Here is a 21,716-nt window from a genome sequence, read left to right as displayed (position 1 = left end):
CCCTCCCCCCCTCACCATCTTACAGCTCACACATATTTAGAGTGACCACTACAAAGGGCATGAATAAACTTTGAACACATTATGCCTGGAGTCATTGCAGGGTCATCAATATTGTACGTGTGTGGACAGTACCATATGGAACATCCAATTAAATTCAATAGGAATGAAACATAGAGGGTTTTATGGGAATTCTCTAATCATTTTTAATTTAAAATCTGCTGAATTTTAATGGAGGTGATTTCTTTTCAATAGGCCTTTAGAACCATCCTACAACAAGCTTATATGTCTCTATTAAATCTTACAGACTTGTTAATAACAAACAACAGGCTATAACTGGGTTGCTGGCCATGAGCCACATAGGGAAGCACTTCCCCAGTCAAAGCCTGCCTCTGGCACCCCACCCCTTCTTGGACCCCATCCCCCAGGCCAGAATACTCTCCTGCACTCATAACACTTCCCGGACTTTGCACCCCAATCCCCTGCCACAGGTCACAACCCCCTCCTTCACCCAAACTCCCTCCCAGATGCCACATCCCCTCCTGCATCCACCCTCTATTCCAGACCCACAGCCCCTCCACAGAAAAGTGAGGCTCTTAACACTTAAAGAAATCTTGAAGTCCCGTCCCCCTATCAAAAATTATTGCCCATCCCTGCAAGCATGAGAGAATAACTTGTGAGGCAGTCAACAGCTGCTCCACCCTTCCATGTAAGGGTAGCATGTGTCAGTATAGTATATAAGTATGGGCATGTCTACACTACCACCCTAATTCGAACTAGGGTGGTTAATGTAGACAACCAAAGTTGCAAATGAAGCCTAGGATTTAAATATCCCGGGCTTCATTTGCATCTTGCCGGGCGCCACCATTTTTAAAGTCCCGGTAGTTCAGACTCCGTGCCCACGGCTACACACGGCACGAGTAGGTAGTTCGAATTAGGCTTTCCACGAGGAGTAACGGTAGTTCGAATTAGAAAGCCTAATTCGAACTGCCTACTCCGTGCCATGAGGTGTACCGGTAGTTCGGAATAGGAAGCCTAGTCCGAACTACTTAGTTTGAGCCCCGTGTAGCCGCGCTGCACAGGGTTCGAACCAGCGGGGTTTTAAAAATGGCGGCTCCCCGCTTATGCAAATGAAGCCCGGGAAATTCAAATCCCGGGCTTCATTTGCAAGTGTGGTATGCCTACATTACCCCGCTAGTTCGAACTAGCGGGGTAGTGTAGACATACCCTAAGTGTGTAGTCTCACTGACTACTCCTATGTTTAAAGATAAGGTGCTGCTTAATTATATGTAGTGCCTGCCAGTTTTAGGCTTGTATACCAGAGGTCTAGCAGCATATTAAATATATTTTTTTATGGTAGCTCAGTTTAAAGATCACACTGCCTATATTCCTGTCAGGTGAATTAGGTATTAAGTGTTAGAAAGTGTATGTTAGACATTCTGATTCATAACCTGTTTGTTGCAGAAAGTTCAGCTGTGCTTTAACTGTAACTCCGTATTTTTTCTCGGAGACAATCAATATGTGAATTTGTTTGTTATTGGTTTTATTTATGTTTTTTATTTGCTTGCTGCCAGTTGAATGAAAACTTGCCTCCAGGACAAAAGTTGTGGTTTAAAAGCTCTGTGATGTATGATGTCATTCACAGAGTTCAGATACTAATTTAATTAAAACTCACTCATATATGCTGCCATTATTACCAAGACTTATCCGAAATTCTAAAAGCTCCTGAGACTCCATAAACATTTTATATCCAAATGTATTTTATGTGCCAAATTTCTTTGCAAATTAAATCCTTGTATTTAACTGTCTCTTTCCAGCATACCTTGACTCACACGGGAAAGAAAAAAGCATCAGTAAAACTGTGTCTTTTAAAGATCATATCATCGTTGTAGTTTCTTTTTTTCCTTTTGCCCAAAATAAGAAACAGATTTCTTCATATATCTCTTCTTTCTCTTTGTGGACATTGAATGCGAGCAGCTGATGTCTCAATGTTTCTGTATTTGAGAACAGAGCTCATATTGAGAGTGCTTCCCAGGATTACACTAATCTGTAGCTTCACAAAGGGCAGTTGTGATATACCTCAACCACTTGATAACCAAGGGTATGTCTATACTTCCAGCCTATTTCAGAATGGGGCGGCAAATGTAGGCATTCAGAATTGCAAATCAAGTCCAGGATTTAAATATCCATGCTTGATTTGCATCTTCTTGGCTGGGCGCAATTTTTTTTTTTTAAATTTACAAGCCCGGAATAACTGCCTGTGTCTACACGCGGCAGTGAAACAGGCATTTGAAATAAAACCCTATTTCGAACTACCAGTTAAACCTCATTGCAGGAGGAATAACAGGTAGTTCAAAATAGGGCTTTATTTCGAATGCTCGTTTCACTGCTGCGTGTAGACAGGGGCAGTTATTCTGGGCTTATAAATTTCAAAAATGGCGCCCGGCCGGGAAGATGCAACTAAAGCGTGGGATATTTAAATCCCGGGCTTGATTTGCAATTCTGAATGCCTACATTTGCAGCCCTATTCCGTAATAGGCTACAAGTATAGACATACCCCAATAGTTATCCTGAAAACATTCAATTTTCCCATGAGTCCATCAGTTATCTGAAGCCACCGCTAGCACTTTCAATCAATTTATTCTCAGCATAATGGCTTTTAAAATGCCATTCCTCAAGCAACACTTCCTGCCAGTTAGTATAGTGGAAACATTCCCAGAGGTGGCATTGATAGGGTGCCTTCCATGGATAGGGAGGTATGGCTATCCAGACTTATCTGATGATGTTCAGCCTCCTAGTATAAACAGAAGATTATCACAGTTGAAAGTAAGGAGGGTTTCAACAGGATAGCTATTACTTGAGTTGAATAAATTATATATATGTGTGAATGCTGAATTCGTTAAAGACAATGGACAATGCTGGTGATAGCAAACATTCTCTAGTTTTGGAGCTATCCGATATATTTTATTAGAGAATTATATCCCTGCAATACAATTTTTCTGAGTGTCTCAACAATTCCGTGGAATAGGTTTGCTTTGAAATTGAACAGGTTTAAGCTGCATAGGCTAGAGTAAAAGTCCATAGAACCCTATTAGCTTCATCTTCATTACGACCTACAAGGCATTTTGCTTACAAGGATGCCATGTTAACTTCTTTGAGCTATGTCAAAACAAAGAAGATACATGTAAGGGCTGTGTCTACACTGGTGCGATCTTGCACAAAAGCAGCTGCCTGTCTACACTAGCTGTGAGTTCTTGCGCAAGAACATCCACGTTTTAATGTATGAAATCAGTGCTTCTTGTGCATGAACTCTGTTGCTCCTACTCAGGAATAAGCCCTCTTGTGCAACTGTTCTTGCGCAAGAGGCCAGTGTAGACAGGCAACATGAATTTCTTGCACAAAGAAAGCCCTATGGTTAAAATGGCCATCAGAGCTTTCTTGCACAAGAGAGCGTCTACACTGGCATGGATGCTCTTGCGCAAAAGCACATCTCTTGCGCAAAGGCACATACCAGTGTAGACGTTCTCTTCTGGAAGAGTTTTTGCACAAGAACTCTTTCGCAAAAGAGTTCTTAAACAAAATCATGCCAGTGTAGATGTAGCCAATGTAGGAATCAAATGTATGCTTTTTATTTTTAATTTTAGTGTTGTAGCCATGCTTGTCTCAGGTGTTTTGTTTAGACTTTCAAGAAAAGTCTGTTCAATTTTTGATTGATATTGTAAATTAGTTTTTATTTTACTCAAACTGGCTTGACCATTTCCAGAACAAATCCTTTATTACTATTTTAAGATCAGTGATGGTTAATATGTGCTATATCTATAACCCTTCCTTAATTATCTGTTTTACTGTCAGCAAATACCTAGACCTTGGGTTTAAATGGCATTTTAATGCTAATGAGACAACCAAAAAAAAAAAAGTCTGTTTGCAAACAAGTTAACAGCATGAGTTTTAAAGATAAATTAACAGATACCTTATTAAATGCATTTGTACGGCTAATGAAGGCAAAGTCCACTGCTTTAGCTATAAAAAGACATACAAGGGAAAATTACTTGAATGTGCCCTAAGACTACGTCTACACTATAGATGTTTTTCAGAAAAAGCTACTCAAATTTCACTCCACAATTTATGTAGCTTTTTTTGATAGCTTTTCTGGAGGAGGCTTTTCTGCCATTTGGCCCCATCTAGATGGGGGCAAATGATGGAAAAGCCTCCTCTTTCAGAGGAGCCCTTATTCCTCATAGAACGAGGTATACAGGGCTCCCTGAAAGAGCGTGTTTGCTCTTCTGCAAAAAAAAAAAAAAAAAAGCGGAAGAGCAAATGCATTCCCTGGACGCAGCTGAGCTTTTCTGAGATACCTCCAATATCCTGGAAAACCCCCGCAGTGTAGAAGTATCGTCAAGCTGCCACACTCAAAACCAACAATTCAATTCCACTTTCCTGTCTCATAGGGTAGGTCTACACTACAGAGCTAGTTCGAACTAACTGAGTTCGAATTAGTTAATTCGAACTAGGCTAATTCGAACTAACGCGTCTAGAACTAAAAACTAGTTCGAATTAGCGTTTTGCTAATTCGAACTAGCAAGTCCACATTGAGTGGACTCTGAACAGGGCTTAAGGATGGCCAGAAGCAGTGCCGGCAGGGCATCAGATGAGGACTTAGAGCGTGGAGATGCTGTCTCAGGATAGCCGAGGGCTGTGCTTAAAGGGACCCGACCCCCACCCCGGACAGACAGTTCTCAGGGGTGCCCCGCTTGCAAAGTAGTCCTGGCTTGGAGTGCCCGGAGTACCCACACTGGGCACATCACACCACTCGGCCATCAGCCCGGCTGCACTTGCCGCAGGCTGCCATCTGGGGAGAGGGGGCAATCGGGGGGCTGCAGGAGAGCTTCCACCCCAGAAGCCCGCAGAGCCAGCCCAGTCCTCCCCATCGGGGGCTCGTACCCCATTCCTCCCTCACCTCCTTCCACTTACCCTTCCCTAGCCCCCCTTCTTATTGATGTACAAAATAAAGATAACGTTTCTTCCAACATTGACTCAGTCTTTATTGAACAAAACTGGGGGAGACTGGGAAAAGGAGGTGGGAGAGGGGAAGAGAAAGGCTGGGAGAGGGGAGGGCAACTAACATGATCAGGGGTTGGGAACAGGTCCCAGATGAAGAGAGGCTACAGAGACTGGGACTGTTCAGCTTAGACAAGAGGAGACGGAGGAGGGACAGGATAGAGGTCTCTAAAAGCAGGGGTTGGGTGGAGAGGGTGCATTCAGAAAAGTTCTTCCTGAGTTCCCATAAAGAAGGACTAGAGGACACCAAAGGAAAGGAATGGGTAGCAAGCTTCAAACTAGTAAGAGAAAGTTGTTCTTCACAAAGCAAATAGTTAACCTGTGGAACTCCTTGCTGCAGGAGGCTGCGAAGGCTAGAACTAGAACAGAGTTTAAAGGGAAGTGAGATCAAGTCATGGAGGTTGGGTCCATGGAGTAGTCTTAGCCAGGGGGGAGGAGTGGTGTCCCTGCCCAAAGTTTGTGGAAGGCTGGAGAGGGATGGCACGAGACAAATGGCTTGGTCACTGTTTTCGGTCCATCCCCTCCAGGGTTCCTAGGGTTGGTCGCTGTCGGCAGACAGTCTACTGGGCTAGATGGACCTTTGGTGTGACCCAGGACGGCCATTGTAAGCTCAGGGCTCAGGGTCGGGCGTCTCAGTGGACCCCCTTCATTTTCATGCACACCTGCTCCTGGGTGGCCAGGCTGGCAGCTCTCCTGCCCTAGACGGCCACTTTCCTGTGCCTAGTGCGGAGATCGTGGATGAGGTCCACGATGTCCGCACTAGCCCAGGAAGGTGCCCGCCTCTTGCGGTCCAGGGCAAGCTCCCGGGAGCCGCCAGCCTGGTCCTGGGAAGAGGGGGTGGGCTGGGGGACATCGGGTGGGTGGCTCTGTGCCGTGCCAGGTGCAGGGTCTGCTGGCTGGGTGCTGGCAGGCTTGCACCTGGCACGGGCACCGTAGCCAGCCCGTGCCCCTTTAAGGGGTCCGGGGCCGGGAGGGGGGCATAGAGTTTCCCTGGTGTTGGCTAGAGTGGCCACCAGGGAAACCTGGGGAGGGCTAGCCTCCCACTAGTTCGAATTAAGGGTCTACACAGCCCTTAATTCGAACTAGCTAGTTCGAACTAGGCTTAATCCTCGTAAAATGAGGTTTTCCTAGTTCGAACTAATCGCTCTGTTAGTTCGAATTAAGTTCGAACTAACGGAGCGCTAGTGTAGCGCCTAGGAAAGTTAGTTCGAACTAACGGACTTTAGTTCGAACTAACTTTGTAGTGTAGACATGCCCATAGGCTGTAGATGATGAGTTCCATTTGACAGTCACATCCCATGGCAGGGGGCTGTCCAAAGGCACAACATCTAAGAAGGAGTTCCTCAAATGAAATGGACCAGAACCACAGAGGGACTTAGACATATAAAATCCAGATTTTTAATTTCCTTTCTGTTCTCTGAGTCCCTAAGGTTCACATTCCCCAGCTTTTCTCCCACACATAAGGGCTGGAGACTTAACTGTTATTTTAAACAAAAACTGATGTTCTGTCATTGTCACCTGATTCCAGAAGCAGGGGATTTAAGAAAGCACTAAGTACTGAGACTAAAATGACATTTCAAGACCTGTCAGTGGTTCCAGTAACAGAGGGAGCAAAGCAACTTCTGTACTTTGGAGATGGTCATTGTGCATTTCTTTGCCCCTCTCCAGACCATGCAGCCTGTGATCCTTGCCATTACAGATGTAGAGGAAGCCCTGGGCTCAGCTGTCACACCAGCAATCCCCATACCCTATGGGGAATCTAGCTCCAGAAGCAATATTAGATTCAAGGGAGAATAAAAACTACAGCTATGCCCAAACATTAAAATAGGTCTTATAGTGGAGTGAAAGGAGGGAGTTTATCACCTTATGCTCCCTTAAGTACAAATGAAATGTTACACCATCTCTTTCTCTTATTGGGATTCACTGTAGAGTATGTAGTTTACTATAAGATACATTCTAGTTCTTTTTATCATTTGTTCATGTCAGTGATGATGAGGTACCATGGGTCTACTTTTGCAGTTTCCTTAGTGCAGAAGCTCCCTCTTCCACTCTTCTCAAAACCCCAAAAGACTTCTAGTAATATATTTATACAGCTCTGTTCCCAAATAACTCTACTAAAGGCACAGTGTACAGATAGATAGTACTATTGAAATGTAGTCACTTCTGTACTGGGAAGCAACAGTCAAGCATTCTAAAGGACAGTACACAACAGTAGTGAGGACAAGAATATTTTGTAGAAGGATAGTGAGGCAAATCGTGAAAACTGTGAAAAGTGTGATGGCATTTGCTTGTCCTGATAGAAAGGTCTCATTTTAAAATACCTGGGGAATACAACTTATCTCACAAAGATAAAGAGAAAGTACAATCTACAGGGATTTGAATGTCTGCTTTTAGGCAGTCTAAGCATTTCAATAAAACAGAGGCTTAGACCTCTAAGCGATTTCTTCCCATCTAGGGACAGATTTGCAAGGGCTGAGTGTCTGAAATTCACATTGAAGTCAGAAGAGGTTGAGAGAACTCAGCTCATTGAAAGTGCTCAGCTCTTTGCAGGACTGGACTCTGAAATGAGCAAAACAAATATTTTATTAGGCAGCAATGGGGATGCTACTCCCCTATTACCTCGTCTGCAGCAGCTACAGGGTTGTCATTGCTCTCTTGCTGAGCCTTCACTCAAGTTCTGCAGAATTCCCAAGTTGTGGGGAACTCAGGACTCAGGGTTCATTGTGGTGAGGGTCTGATGATATCCCCTCAGAGAATAATAGTGAGTAGGTAGTTCAATACCCACCATAAGTAGAGCCCCAAATGGATACAAAATTGATATCCACACGTGCATCTGCAAAAATGACGTGTGGATAGCCACAAATTTACAGGGTTATATATACAAAATTTGTATCTACAAAAAATGAGTGTGGCTAGTTGGATGATGATCACCGTCTGCTACCTATCATACTCCCAGTTATGGCCAAGTTGTGCAACTGGGGTAGGATTTTCTAAAGCACTCATAATTGGTGAATTCTACTCCTGTTGACTTTTACAATCAATTTCATTCAGCAGAGTTAGGCCAACCCTCAGCAATTTTGAAAATACCACCTCTTGTGTTTGAATGTTCAAAGTACAGTGAACGGAAAAATAAGACCTCCTGCAGTATGTCAAAATCTGAAACAGGAAAATGGATAGTGTTTCAAACAACAATGAAACATCCCCAACAAAATAAAGTGTTTGTTGAAATCAAATCCCTGCCAAACATTTCATTGTTTGTAAAGCCTTCAGGCACCTGTGTCTTCAGTGGTACCACAGAACTGCAGGGTGCTGTAAAAATTGTAGTGTCTGAGCCACACAATTATTGATCTGTATAAGGAAATGGTCACAAACTCTTGATCAGTATGAAGTGACTTCTACTATGTGCCAAAGTGATATAAGAATTAGTAGCAGTAATAATAATCTAATGTGTTTTTAAACTTATCTATGAAGTGCAGCAACAGGGCCTTTGTAACATGAGGGCTACGTCTAGACTGGCCCCTTCTTCGGAAGAGGCATGCTAATTTCTAACTTTGGAATAGGGAAATCTGAGGGGGATTTAAATATCCCCCGCAGGATTTAAATAAACATGTCCGCCGCTTTTTTTCCGGCTTGGGGAAAAGCCGGAAAAGAGCATCCAGACTGGCGCGATCCTCCGGAATAAAGCCCTTTTCCGGAGGATCTCTTATTCCTACTTTCAAGTAGTGAGATTTAATAAGGTCTTGAAAAAGTATGTGGCAGAAGTTCATAGCTTTAGAACCTCACCACTGGGACCAATTAATTCTGCTACTCCTGTTCTTCATCTGCAAAGTACTTCAGGCATCAATGGGGTTCTTGCCATTCAAATTACTATATGGGAGACAGCCAAAAGGAATACTATAGCTGCTTTTGGAGATATGGAAGGATCTAATTTCCAAGGCCATGAACTTGGTACTGAGTATGCCAAGGCTGAGAGGGAAGTTAAAGGCTGTAGACAAGTTTGCAGAGAGAATCTAGTCAAGGAGCAACAGGGATAAGCACAAGCATAAGGGAACCTATGCCCAAGAGCTCCCACTAGGGACTGAGTTTTACTTCTTCCTACATAAGAATCCAGTTAGTTGGCCAGATGGCAAGGCCCCTTTGATGTGATCAGATAAATTTGGAGCAGTAAATTATGATATTAGTTAATTCAAGAAGATGAAAGATACTAAGGCATACCATGTCAATCTGCTAAAGGCCTAAAAAGTTTGAGAAGGCCTCCTGGATAGGAATTCAGGGCCTAGGCCCCCATACACTCCCAATTCTGGCCAAGTCCCAGTAGGAGAAGACCTGCAGGCAGAATACAAATGGAAGATGCAAAAAATCTCTCAATCATTCTTGGTGATCTTTTCTGTGGTTCCAGAACAGTTTCATTTAGTGTTCCAACTCATAATGATGCAACCAGAGAAAAAAGTGAGTTAAGATGTTTTGTAAAGGCATATGGGAAATAGTAGGGAAGGAACTGCAAGCTATGTTAAACCTGTGGTGGGCGGGATTGATAACTCAGGGTATGTCTACACTACAGCGCTAATTCAAACTAACTTATTTCAAATTAGTTAATTCAAAATAAGCTAATTCGAAATAACGCATCTAGACCCAAAAATTAATTCGCATTAGCGTTTTGCTAATTCAAAATAGCGCGTCCACACTGATTGGACGCTGGGTCACATTTAAGGACAGCTGAAACCAGTTCCAGCAGGGCGTCAGGTCAGTAGTTGCTTTGTGTGGCTGCTGTCTGAGGCTGTCTGTGGCTCGTGCTTAAAGGGACCCCCCTGGACAGCCGGTTCTCAGCTTTTTCGCTTGCTTGCCAACCTCGCCGAGGGACAGCAAAGAGTTTTCCTCTCTGCCTGCCTGTGTCAGTGGTTCTCATTGGGGACACCGCCACAGTTGGCATCATGGAGCGAGAGCTCGCCCTAGGCATGCTGCTCCAGTTTTTGGACTTGCTGCTGCAAGCCTGCCAGCAATGGCTGGAGGCTGCCTGGAACCATCTGGTGCACATCAGCCCCCTGCCCCTCCCCCGGCCTCCCTGGGGGCCGTGGAGGAGTCGCAACAATGCCCGGATGCCAGCATAACCTGCCGCATCTGGCGTCTGGACACCAGCAGCGACTGGTGGGACCGCATCGTCCTGGAGCGCTGGGGTGACCAACAGTGGGCCCAGAACTTCAGGATGAAGAAGGACACTTTCCTGGAGCTCTGCAAGTGGCTTGCCCCTGATCTGCAGTGATGGGACACTCGCATAAGGCCTGCCATCCCCCTCCAGAAGCGTGTGGCCAACGCCCTGTGGAATCACTACATGCCAGACAGCTACCAATCTGTCTGGAACCAGTTTGGCATGGGGAAATCCACCGTCGGAGCAGTGCTCATGCAGGTACGGCACTCACAAGCCACTGGGCCAGGGGTCTGCAAGGAGGGGATGGGTTGCCCCTGGGAAAACGGGGGGGGGGGGAGGAGGAGGCAAAAGTGCTCTACACGGGAGAGTTTGGTCTGTCCCAGCTGTACTACACACCGCCCAAGGCAGCCAGGATCGCAGTGGGGGTTGCTTCTGGGAGTGGGGCGCGGGGCAGTGCCAGGGAATGAACACTCCCAGCCCCCCTGGTACTCCAGTAATTTGCAGTTTGGCGTGTCTCTCTGCAGGTGGTCAAGGCCATCAACAGGGTGCTGCTCCACAGGGTGGTCCGCCTCACTGACCTGGATGCGGTCATCCAGGGGTTCAGCGCCCTCGACTTCCCCAACTGCAGGGGGCCATCAATGGGATGCATATCCCCATCCGTGCCCCGGAACACCAGGCCTCTCAGTATATCAACTGCAAGGGGTACTTCTCCGTCATCCTGCAGGCCGTGTCTGACCACTGCGGCCAGTTCCCGGACATTAATGTGGGCTGGTCCAGCAAGGTACACGATGCCAGGGTGTTCCGGAACTCCTCAGTGTGCCGGAGGCTGCACGCCAGGACCTTCTTCCCCGAACGCCACATCAGAATCGACGACGTGGACATGCCCGTGTGCCTGGTGGAGGATGCAGCCTACCCCTTACAGCCCTAGCTCATGAAGCCTTACATGGAACACCTCAACCCCTCCCGGCAGCCCTTCAATGCCAGGATCACCAGAGCCTGCATCGTGGTGGAGGGGGCCTTCGGATGCCTGAAAGCCCAATTTAGATGCCTCCTCACCTGTCTCAACCTCGCCGAGCACAATATCCCTCCTGTGGTGGCAGCATGTTGTGTGCTGCATAATTTATGTGAGCGGAAGGGGGAGGCTTTCCTGCTAGCCTGGTTGGCTGAGGTGGAAAACTTGGCTGGCCAATATGCGCAGTCCTGCACCGATGCCTTCTGGGAGTCCCAGCAGGGGACTGTCCAGATCCGGGAAGCCCTGCGGGAGAGCTTCCTGGTGCAGGGGTACTGAACTCTTCCTGCATGCCCCACTGGGGCCTTCTTCAACCCTCTCCTCCTTTCCCTTTCCCCTCCCTAACCCCTCTTCCTAATGTCAAATAAAGACACCAGTATTGGCAAAAAAAATCTCTTTTTATTTTACATAACTGGGGTGGGGGAAGGGAGGAATGAGGGTGGGAGAGGGGAGGGGGAAACCTGGGAGGAGGGAGCTGGAAGGGGAGGAAGAGACGGGAAAGCTCAGGGTTTTGGGTTTTCCTGGCTCTCCCATTTCACAGAAGTGTGGGTGCATTGGGGGGAGTGGGTGTGGAGGGTGGGGCAGGAGGAGTGGGCGGTGCAGAGGAAGCAGGAGGGGGAACAGGGGTGAGAGGAGGAGTGAGATCTGGGGTGGCCACATGTTCTGGAGCAGGAGGAGGCAGGAACCTGTCCACCAGGGTCTGGAGGTGACCTAGGAGGGCACGGCCCTGATCCTGCAGCGTCTCCAAGCTCCACTGCCACAGCTGCAGGTCTTCCTGGACCCAGTGCTCCTGGGTGTGGAGCTGCTGCCCCAGTAGCCGCAGGTGCTGCCACTGGTAGTCTTCCAGGTTCTTGGTGCACCTGCTGGCCCGGGTGCTGTGGCTGTGGTAAAACAAGAGCAGTGGTCAGTTCTCCCTGGGGACACAGTAGGTGAAACCCAGCCTCCCTCTGCAAGGCGAGGTCAGTGTGTGGGGAACAGGCCAGGGCCCCTGCATGACACCCAGCTGCTGCTCCATGGTGGGCAAGGCCCAGGCGCACGGTCCCTGTGCTCCCTCTCCACGCCGCTCCCCTCCCCATACACATAAGGGGAGCATGATGACACTCATATGTGGGGCCCTCCCTGGCCTCAGATGACACAGCAGATGTGCTCTGTGGGATGGCTCCTGCAGCTCCTGGCTCTCGGCGTCCTCCTCTTCTTCCGTTTCTGGCCCTGGGTCGATCACCTCCCAGGGGGCATGGACTGCGTGAGCCCCCAGGATGCGGTTCAGAGTCTCAAAGTGAGGGCAGGCCTCTGGGTTGGCCCCTGGTTGGGAGGCCCTGGAGTAGGCCTGCCGCAGGTCCTTAATTTTGCAGCGGACCTGCTCCTGGGTCCGCATGTGGCCTCTGGTGGCCAGGCTGGCAGCCATGCAGCTGTAGACGGCCACATTCCTTTGCCTAGTGCGGAGATCATAGGCATTGGAGGCCTCCCCCCAAACCTCGATGAGGTCCACAATCTCTGCACTAGACCATATAGGCACCCGCCTTTTGCGGTCCTGGGTAGGCTCCTGGGAGCCGCCATCCTAGTCCTGGGAAGAGGTGGAGGGCTGAGTGGCAGCAGAAGGCTGGCTCATCCTGCGACTGATGCAGGGTCTGCTGGCTGGGTGCTGGCAGGCTTGCAACTGGCACAAGCACTGTAGCCATACTGTGCCCCTTTAAGGGCTCTGGGGCTGGAAACGGGGCAGAAGAGTTTTCCTGGTTTGGCCCAGAGTGGCCACCAGGGCAACCTGGGAAGGACTAGCCTCCAACTAGTTCGAATTAAGTGGCTACACAGCCATTAATTCAAACTACTTAATTCGAACTAGACGTTAGTCCTCGTAGAATGAGGTTTACCTAGTTCGAATTAAGCACTTAGCTATTTTGAATTAAATTCGAAATAGCAGTTTGCACGTATAGCCCCTATGAAAGTTAATTTGAACTAATGACTGTTAGTTTGAATTAACTTTGTAGTGTAGACACACCCTCACAGCTAATAATGAAGCCCTATGTTATTGGTACCTAAATAGTACTTGCCAACCAGATTTTGCTTAGACTTCCAGAAGACCAATGCAATGTCCAACTTGAGAACTCCCAATGGTGAGGGTCAATGAATTGTTAGAGGTTAAGAGCTTCCAGATATATCACTATATTTATCTAATCAGATGTTACTGGCGGATCCTAAAGTAAAGGATTCTTCTTTCTCCATTTCTTAGGATGCCAAAGCCCTCAGACCTATGTTGGAAGCATCTGTTTGAAGGACAAAAGGTTTTGTGTTGATATCTTTCCCTCAAACTACTCCCTTGAGTGGGACATGACCAGAATAACGCGGATTTCTTTTTGTGGGATAAAGGAGACTCATCTGCACATACCTACCCTACAGTGTCTAGCTGCAGGGGGAGCATGTGTGATGGGGTTTTAGGGATCGCCCACTAAGGATGAAGGAGTGATGGAACTGTGAAGTAATATATGAAATTATTGATTATGACTCTCCTGTACATATATTTTACCTGCATTAATCTCTCAATAACTCTCATTCCCCTTTCTTAGCTAATAAGCCTTTATTCTGTTTATAGAATTGGCTCCTAGTGTTATTTTTGGGGTAACATCTAGCATACAAATCAACCTTGGTGAGTGACTCATCTCTTGGGGCTGAGTAACCTGTAAAATTTTGTGATTATTGGGGAAAGTTCCTGTTCATTTTATAGTCCCACTTCCTCTGGAGGACTTACTTAAAAAGGGAGAACTGCAGTCAGGTAGGTGGAGAGTGAAGGAAAAACTGGCTGCAAGAACACAGAGAGGAAGTAGTTGCTGAAGCAGAGAAATCTACTTGGAAAGAACTGAAACTTTGAGTAAGAATCTGATGGGATTCTGGGGGACTGACCTTTGCTTCACTTCACCCTGACTGGGGGGAGCCAATAGACTCAGAATGATTGGAAAACACCTTCCCACCCTGCCACTTGTGGCTTTGAATTACTGACAAGGTACAAGGAGAAAGTTGGGTCCATGCCACAAACTGTAGGGAAATCAGAAAAGGGGGAGGCAGCTCAGAGGAGGCTGATCTGAACACCCAGAAAGGACTGATCCATCCTTTGACTTTCTCCCTTTGGACCTGTGCATAGACTTGGTGGAGAGGGGGAACTTGAATCCCCCTACCATTTCTTCCTTCTCCAGAGGCATGAGATATCCTGGAGGGCTCTTAGGTGTGATGGGAGACACAAATTCTGCCGCGGCCACTGGATTCCCCTTAGATTACCTGGAAAAGCTCCTGTAAGATTTGCATAGACTCTTTGGCAGCTGCCTGACCAGTAGACATGCTGGTTCCAGATGGCCTGCTACATGTTGTCTTATTTCTTTCCTGGAATGTATGCCTCCATCAACCAAACAAGTCATTTTGTAACCAAATGACAATTTTATATTGAGCAAAAGCTGAGAAGAAAATGATACTCTTTGAGAAGTTTGTATCTGAAACAGGCCAATGAGCATGATATGATAGCAGCACAGGATGCTGACATGGTGAATTCATTTTCTGAAATCGGAGGTGCAAATACTTAAAACATTCTTGACAACCTTACCCTCACATGCATGCAAACACACATTCACTTCCCCACAGAGCCATGACTCACTTTCCACACAAAGGATTGATCATCAGTCTAGTCAGCCCTGGCATTTTCAAACACCTAAGGGTATATCTAGACTGACCCGCAGTTTGGATTAAGAGGGTGTGACTAACAGTCACTAGTAGTCAAAGAGGGCTGTATTAGTGTGAGCTTGGAATTTGTATGTTATGTCTTTTGGGGGAGTTGCAGTATAGCTCATTGGACATGACATGTGGAACAGTGTAGGCATGTCCTTAGTGAATAGCACACTTGTTATCAATGCCATTTTTATTTCTTAACATACATACAAGTTATCATATAATTGTTGGGGCTGAAACAGAATGTTATGTTCTAACTTCAATCTGACAAGGTGAATCAGAAGCAGAGCTGGCTGAATAACTGGGGTGTCTCATGAGTCTCCCAGTCCATTGCTCAACATCACATGTGATTCAAGAGGTGCAATAAATGTGGTTTCCTTAACTGTTTGGGAAATATTCATAAACAAATGTGGAAGAAGCTAGATAATTTCACAGAGGTGAGGTCCATAAAAGGCTATTAGCCAAGGGATAGAAATGGTGTCCCTGGCCTCTGTCAGAGGCTGGAGAAGGATGGCAGGAGACAAATTGCTTGATCGTTGTCTTCGGTCCACCCTCTCTGGGGCACCTGGTGCTGGCCACTGTCGGCAGACAGGCTACTGGGCTAGATGGACCTTTAGTCTGAACCAGTACAGCTGTGCTTATGTTCTTAAGAATGCAGCCACTGCTCATTGCCCCAGACCTCCATAACGGCCTGACTCCACCACTGTAGCACTAGTTCCGTGAGCCCCAAAGTGGCATTTCACTGTCGTCAGCATCTCCGGGACAAGACATTTCATGTTGCAGCTTTTATGTATAGCAAGATTAGCACTGAGCTCCCCATCATCACTTTGTAGCTTAAGAAATAACTCGACTGCCATTTTGTGACATGTAAGTGAGACGTATCAGCATTGTTTTCCCGAAGTCCTGGATCCATTCCCACAGACCAGAGGCAGAGCTCACAGCACAAAAGCTGTTGAAAGATGGCACCAAATGCAGATGGAAGCACAAGGGTTGCTGGGATGCAAAGCAATGCACCACAGGGTATTGGGACAAGACACAGCCCCCTCCCCCCGCCCACACACACAACACCTTCTCACAAGCTTCAGTGCCGGAAGAGGAAGAGGTGCTCTGTGGGATAGCTGCCCAGAGTGCACCCTTCTGAATGCCACTGCAAGTGACGCAAGTGGGGACATGCTAATGGTAACTGACAATGTGGTCACACAACAGCAGTTTGCACAGTGCAGTAACTGCCAGTGCTTCTTTATATCTGCCAGTGTAGACAAACCCTTCTGACATTAGTGGTCTGAAAATGTTGGACCCCTGAGAGTTAATAATTTTATCACCTTTGCTTCATCTACTACATGCATGTCATCAGTCATAATTTTCTAATAACTGATTGTCATTAATGCAGTAAATCACTTTTTAAATGTGGGGAGTTACATTTGTAATAAGAAAGGCTATCACAATCTTGCCTATACTCCAGAGCAGTACCTTACTCCCCAGTGGTTCTACTCATGGAATGAGGTATTAAAGTGCCTGAATCTGGACCATAGTTATTTACATGTGTTGATATTTCTATTACATTGGGCCAGATCTCGCACTACTTGTACAAAGAATTCCAGGGGAAATTTTTGTTTTTGAAGGAGCACTGAATTGGTACCGGATGGTAGTTAATCCCAAGTGATACAGCTGAATAATGAATAGATGTTTTATTCACAGTCGCTGTTTCTCATACACAAACTCAAGCTCACACACATGAGAGTCACTTTTACTTCCAGGCATTGAAACATGTTGCTGTGCATTCAGTAGCTGAGCTATGTAACGCTCACAATAACACCCATAAATAAATAAATAAATAAAGCCTTTTAACAGTGTGTTTGGCTGCTCGTAGAGCTGCCACTCTCAGCTAATGAACCTGGCCCCCTTTATACTTCCAAATGCAAGAGGACAAAACAAAACTGAAGAGAAGCAGAGTCAAAGCCGGAGACATGCTGGCAGCTGAATGCTCACTAACTGCTTTTGTTCTCTCAGAAAGTCACCCCTTTTTCATGTATCTTTTAAACAAATATGAAAAGAAGAATTAAAAAATAGATCGCTGTAAGACCTGATGGCAATGTTACCCCGTCTTGTGCGACATGCTGTCACTCTAAGTATGATGGGAATGTGTGTGATTTGTGTATTAGCCTAAATGTTGTCTCTTTTAGAAGCAGTTACTTTGTCACTGTGGGTTAGAAGAACTATATTTGCTATCCATGAAGTTCTGGCTTGGAACCCAATATTAATTACTGCTCAAATTATATCTAAATCTCTGATTTCTGCCCAAAATATTATTTTTATATTGCCTCCCAAGCTGGCCTCACATTCTGCTTCAGTTGCATGTGTATAATATATGCCTAGAGCTATGCAAAAAAAAAATTCACTGGCAGTAAAATCACAGACAATTCCTATTTTCAGAGTTTACTTTTTTTTTGGTTGGGTTTTTTATGCAAAAATGTTATACTTTGGCTTCAAATTTCCGGAGAAAATGACAGGTTGTTTTTGTTTTAATGTTTCTACAGAAAACCATCTTTCAACCTGAAGGGGGGAAATCTGCTTCGGGTTTTTGCAGCAAAATAACATTTCAGCCATCATGTCTTCTGCCTCGCTGTCAAAGTAGGTGAGACTTGAGCTAATATAAAAGTAAACGATAACAGGGACAAATATCCAGTCACTGTTAAAATGAGATTCATGCCATCTATTGTTCTTGCCTTGTCCCTGAATATTCTGAAACTGTCTCCTGAGCTTGTATGTGTTTCTTGGTTTCCACTCATCAGTGTAAGGATTATATATTAGAAAGAAAGAAAGAAAGAAAGAAAGAAAGAGGGACTGAATAGCTCAGAGAATGGATAGTGAACCAGGAGAAAGAGGCATCCTAATACTAAATCAGCTGATATCATTAACTGATAGATTTGTGTATTGTTTCACCTATTATTAAAATGATTTACTTTTTCACCAAAACCAAATCTTCACTCTGATCTAGTTAGAACAGGATCCCCAAAACTTTATTCTAGCCTGCCATTAGTGTAACTCATGTAATTAATATGATCAGGTAAATGGAGAGTCATAGTACATTAATGATAACAATTTCCCTGCCCTCTCCATGAATCTGATCTCCAAATATTTACTTTGAAATATATTGGCAAATTCTAGGAATGATTTGTTTTTCATAGGTACAAATATTTACGATCAAAGTCTTCAATTCAGAAAAGCCTCCTTTTTCATGAAAGCATATGTGCTTAAGTTTGATTGATACTAATGGGACATCACCATGTACATAAAACTAGGTATGTGCTTCAGCGCTTTCCTAAATTAAGATATAGCTCCATAAATACTATCATGCATCTAACCAAGTAGATGTAGAACACATTCATCTTTAAATGGTTCTTCTTTATTTTGTTCTTTTGTGTTTTTTTCTTTTCTTTTTTGTACATTTTGATAATACAGAAACCAGTGTACAGTTTTCATTCATTTTCTTTATACAGGCTGTACAGGCTGCCAAGCTACCGGTACCAAAACAAATGAAACAGAGCATATGAGAACTGAAAAGATTATAATATATAATATAACTAGCACTTTTCTCAAGCAGCTAGCAGATTTCCAGGCATAGCTCAGCAGTTGGGGGGTGGGAGGGTTAGGTTTAAGTTGCTCCTATCTAAAGGCATGTCTTCACAGGGAGTCATGCTGAATTAACTAAATACTTAAATGAATGTGCGCAAGTTTGAGCTAAACAACAGTGAACTAAGATCACCTTACTTCTGAATAAGAGTACCCACAGGGGTAATTAAATGCACGTTATCTTATGCTTCTTTATTTAATTAATCTTAATTTTTCTAAGTTTCCCCATGTGTATATAAACCTTTAGGTACTTATACGCACCTATTAACATAATATCTGGATACTTTTAATGCATTTCTCCTCACAACATTCTTGAGAGATCAGGCAGTGCTGTTATCCCTATTTTGCAAATGAGGAACTAAGGCAGACAGAGGCTAAATGACTTGCCCCAATCACCCAGGAAGCCTGCAGCAGAGCAAGGAATTAAACTCAGGTAATCTGAGTCCCCAATTGTTACTCTAACATCGGGTTATGCTTCTTTCCTCATTCTGGTCCCTAAAGCTGCCCTTCACATGTTGTTTAGCTGTATCAAACCATGTGCAAACACTTGCTGTCAGCCACAAGTAATTTGTAATACAGGCAAGGCCTCAAGCTGGGATCATTGGTTGGATGAATGCAGTTGTGTGGCACCACTGTAAGGCATGATGCACATTTGAGGCCCAACAAATTGCCATCAGTGGGATGGAGTTTGAACTTATGCTCATTTTACCTTGATATCAGTAAAATTATTCTTATTTCCACTTGGAAGGAGAGTTATGTCTAATGAAATTTCTGTCATTCACCCCAGTGGGAGTGGGAACAGACCCCATCTGCCTTTTTATTGATTATTGATGTTTAAGGGCCTGATTCTGTACCCTTATTGATATGAGTGGTTCCTGCACTCATTCAGCACTTACTACAAAAAGGAAAAACTCAAAACAGAGTTTAAAAGAAAGACTAAGCTTACTTGAGTATCTTTGAAAAGAATCCCTGGATTGATTCCAATGTTTTGGACATGCTAACATTTGCCATGGAATGATGCCAATCAGAGTAACTGAAAACTCTTCCATGATCATTTATTATTATGTTTTTATATTGAGGTAGTTCCTACAACATCAGTAGTGGATCAGGATTCCACAGTGTCCTGTAAACATGCATAAAATGATGGTCCCTGCCACAAATTGCTCATATCCTAAACATCTAATTCAGGAAAAGCATCCCTACTTAATCACATGCTGAATTATTCTCCTGAAGAGCAATGTACTTAACCATGTGTTCCAGACCTTTTCTGAATCAGGGCCTTAGTAATCGTCTGAATATATCTTTCAACTTACACGTAGCCACCTTTATGCAAAAGTAGTGATGTGAGCCAGTGCTGTGTGTGCAATGTGCCCAGTGAAACACAAAATCTCACACACGTTGTCCAATTTGCTTTTATTTTAACAAACTCAGAGCTTAAGCAATGTTTGCTGAAAGGGTCACTAAGCATCATGAATTTGGAAAGCCAACGTGAGCCCAGTTTTTTCTCAAAAATTGATTGATTTATGTTTTTCACAGTAGAGTGCAGATCGATGAACTGAATTTGACAGCTTCCCTTTGTATCACACCACCAACTCAGACACACTGGTGCAAAGTCTTTGTGATGAAGTACTGCCTCGAAGCCCAGCCCCTTTGCACATAGTACTATACAAACATACCATAAAGAGACAGCCCCTTCCCTGAAGAACATACAGTGGAAAAACGGCATCATCCCACAATGCAAAGAACATAAGGGAGGGCTAGTCAGAAAAATAAACTTTTGCCACATCAGGCCCTAAATAGATGAAACCTCAGTTTCTTCTATCAAGTAGTGAATCATTCACAACTGTGGGGGAAACTAAATGACAATAAAAAGATTATAAAAAAGCAAAACATAATGCAAGTGTCTTAATCACAATAAACTAGTGAACATGATTAGACATGGTTAGCAGGTTTTTGGATATAAGTTGTTTCTGGCCTTTTAGGTTGGATTCCCTATATTGATGTGATCTGGAAATTGCACCATTCCTGTACACTCTGATGAGAATTTGCTTTTGTTTTATTTTGCATTTCTTGACTGAAATAATTAGATTTTGCTTCCTACTGGGATTATCACATTTTACCTGCTTAGTTTGAGGTGCAATATTGGGAAATTACCAGACCACAAGAAACACTGAGGCTTATTTATAAGAAGTTTTATTTGCAATTATATTAAATTGTGTGACTGCACTGGAAATTAATAGTTTGTTCTGATGTGGAGCTCCACAACTAGGATTCCTTCAGACACTGTGATGTATTCACTGTGAGAAGCTCTACTAACCAAGCACTTTGCTGGCTTTTATTAATTCTTCCTTTTTTTCCACAGTTCGGAGATCATTTTTTAAAATTCCCACGGAGCAGCCAGATGCTACTGTGCGTAGTCAACCTAAAAGAGTTTCTAACAGTCAGCACCAGAAATTAAATTACTGTAGAATGAAGGAAATGTGGAGTATTTTTTCCCTTGCTAAAATTCAATTAATGTTGGATCATTTCTTCAGGTAAAAATGCCATAAGGCCTGCTTGAAACACCATACATTCTTAACTACTTGTACAAAGACATATTTGTACATATAGAGACATGTACAGATAGTGACGCACACATACACTTGTGTGTAATGATGGATGAACATCAAAATGATTTTGAAGTTCATTGCACTTCAGGTACACATTAAACATTTCAGATACCACACAAACCTCAGGTAAGCATTAAACATTTCAGATAACCTCACACACAATTTCTAAACCTTCTCTGTCTGCAAAGCAGGACTGGATATTTCACATGCACATGATTTCTTGTAAGATGTGGTGTGATTACTGCCTCTGGGCCTGATTGTCCCCCCTGAGAACTAGACATGAAGAGAACGACTCTCTTCTACAAGAAATGAGGCAATGGCAGAAACCACATTTGTGGCAATGATTATCAGTGCAGAAAACAAGTTGTGGGGTCTATCGTGGGTGGGCAATAAGTGTTCCATGGGCCATATGCATGTTCATGAGTGCTAGCCCCTGGTGGGGCAGTTTATATACCAGAGCATCCAGAGGTAGAGTGGCTCCCAGCTCCCAGTGGCCATAGGTCACCATTCCCAGACAATGGGAGCTATGGAAGTGGTGCAGGCTGGGTATCCACCT

Source organism: Pelodiscus sinensis, chromosome 2, assembly GCF_052426305.1.
Source record: "Pelodiscus sinensis isolate ZL-2025 chromosome 2, ASM5242630v1, whole genome shotgun sequence".
Classification (NCBI taxonomy): Eukaryota; Metazoa; Chordata; order Testudines; family Trionychidae; genus Pelodiscus; species Pelodiscus sinensis.
This window is presented reverse-complemented; position numbering follows the sequence as displayed.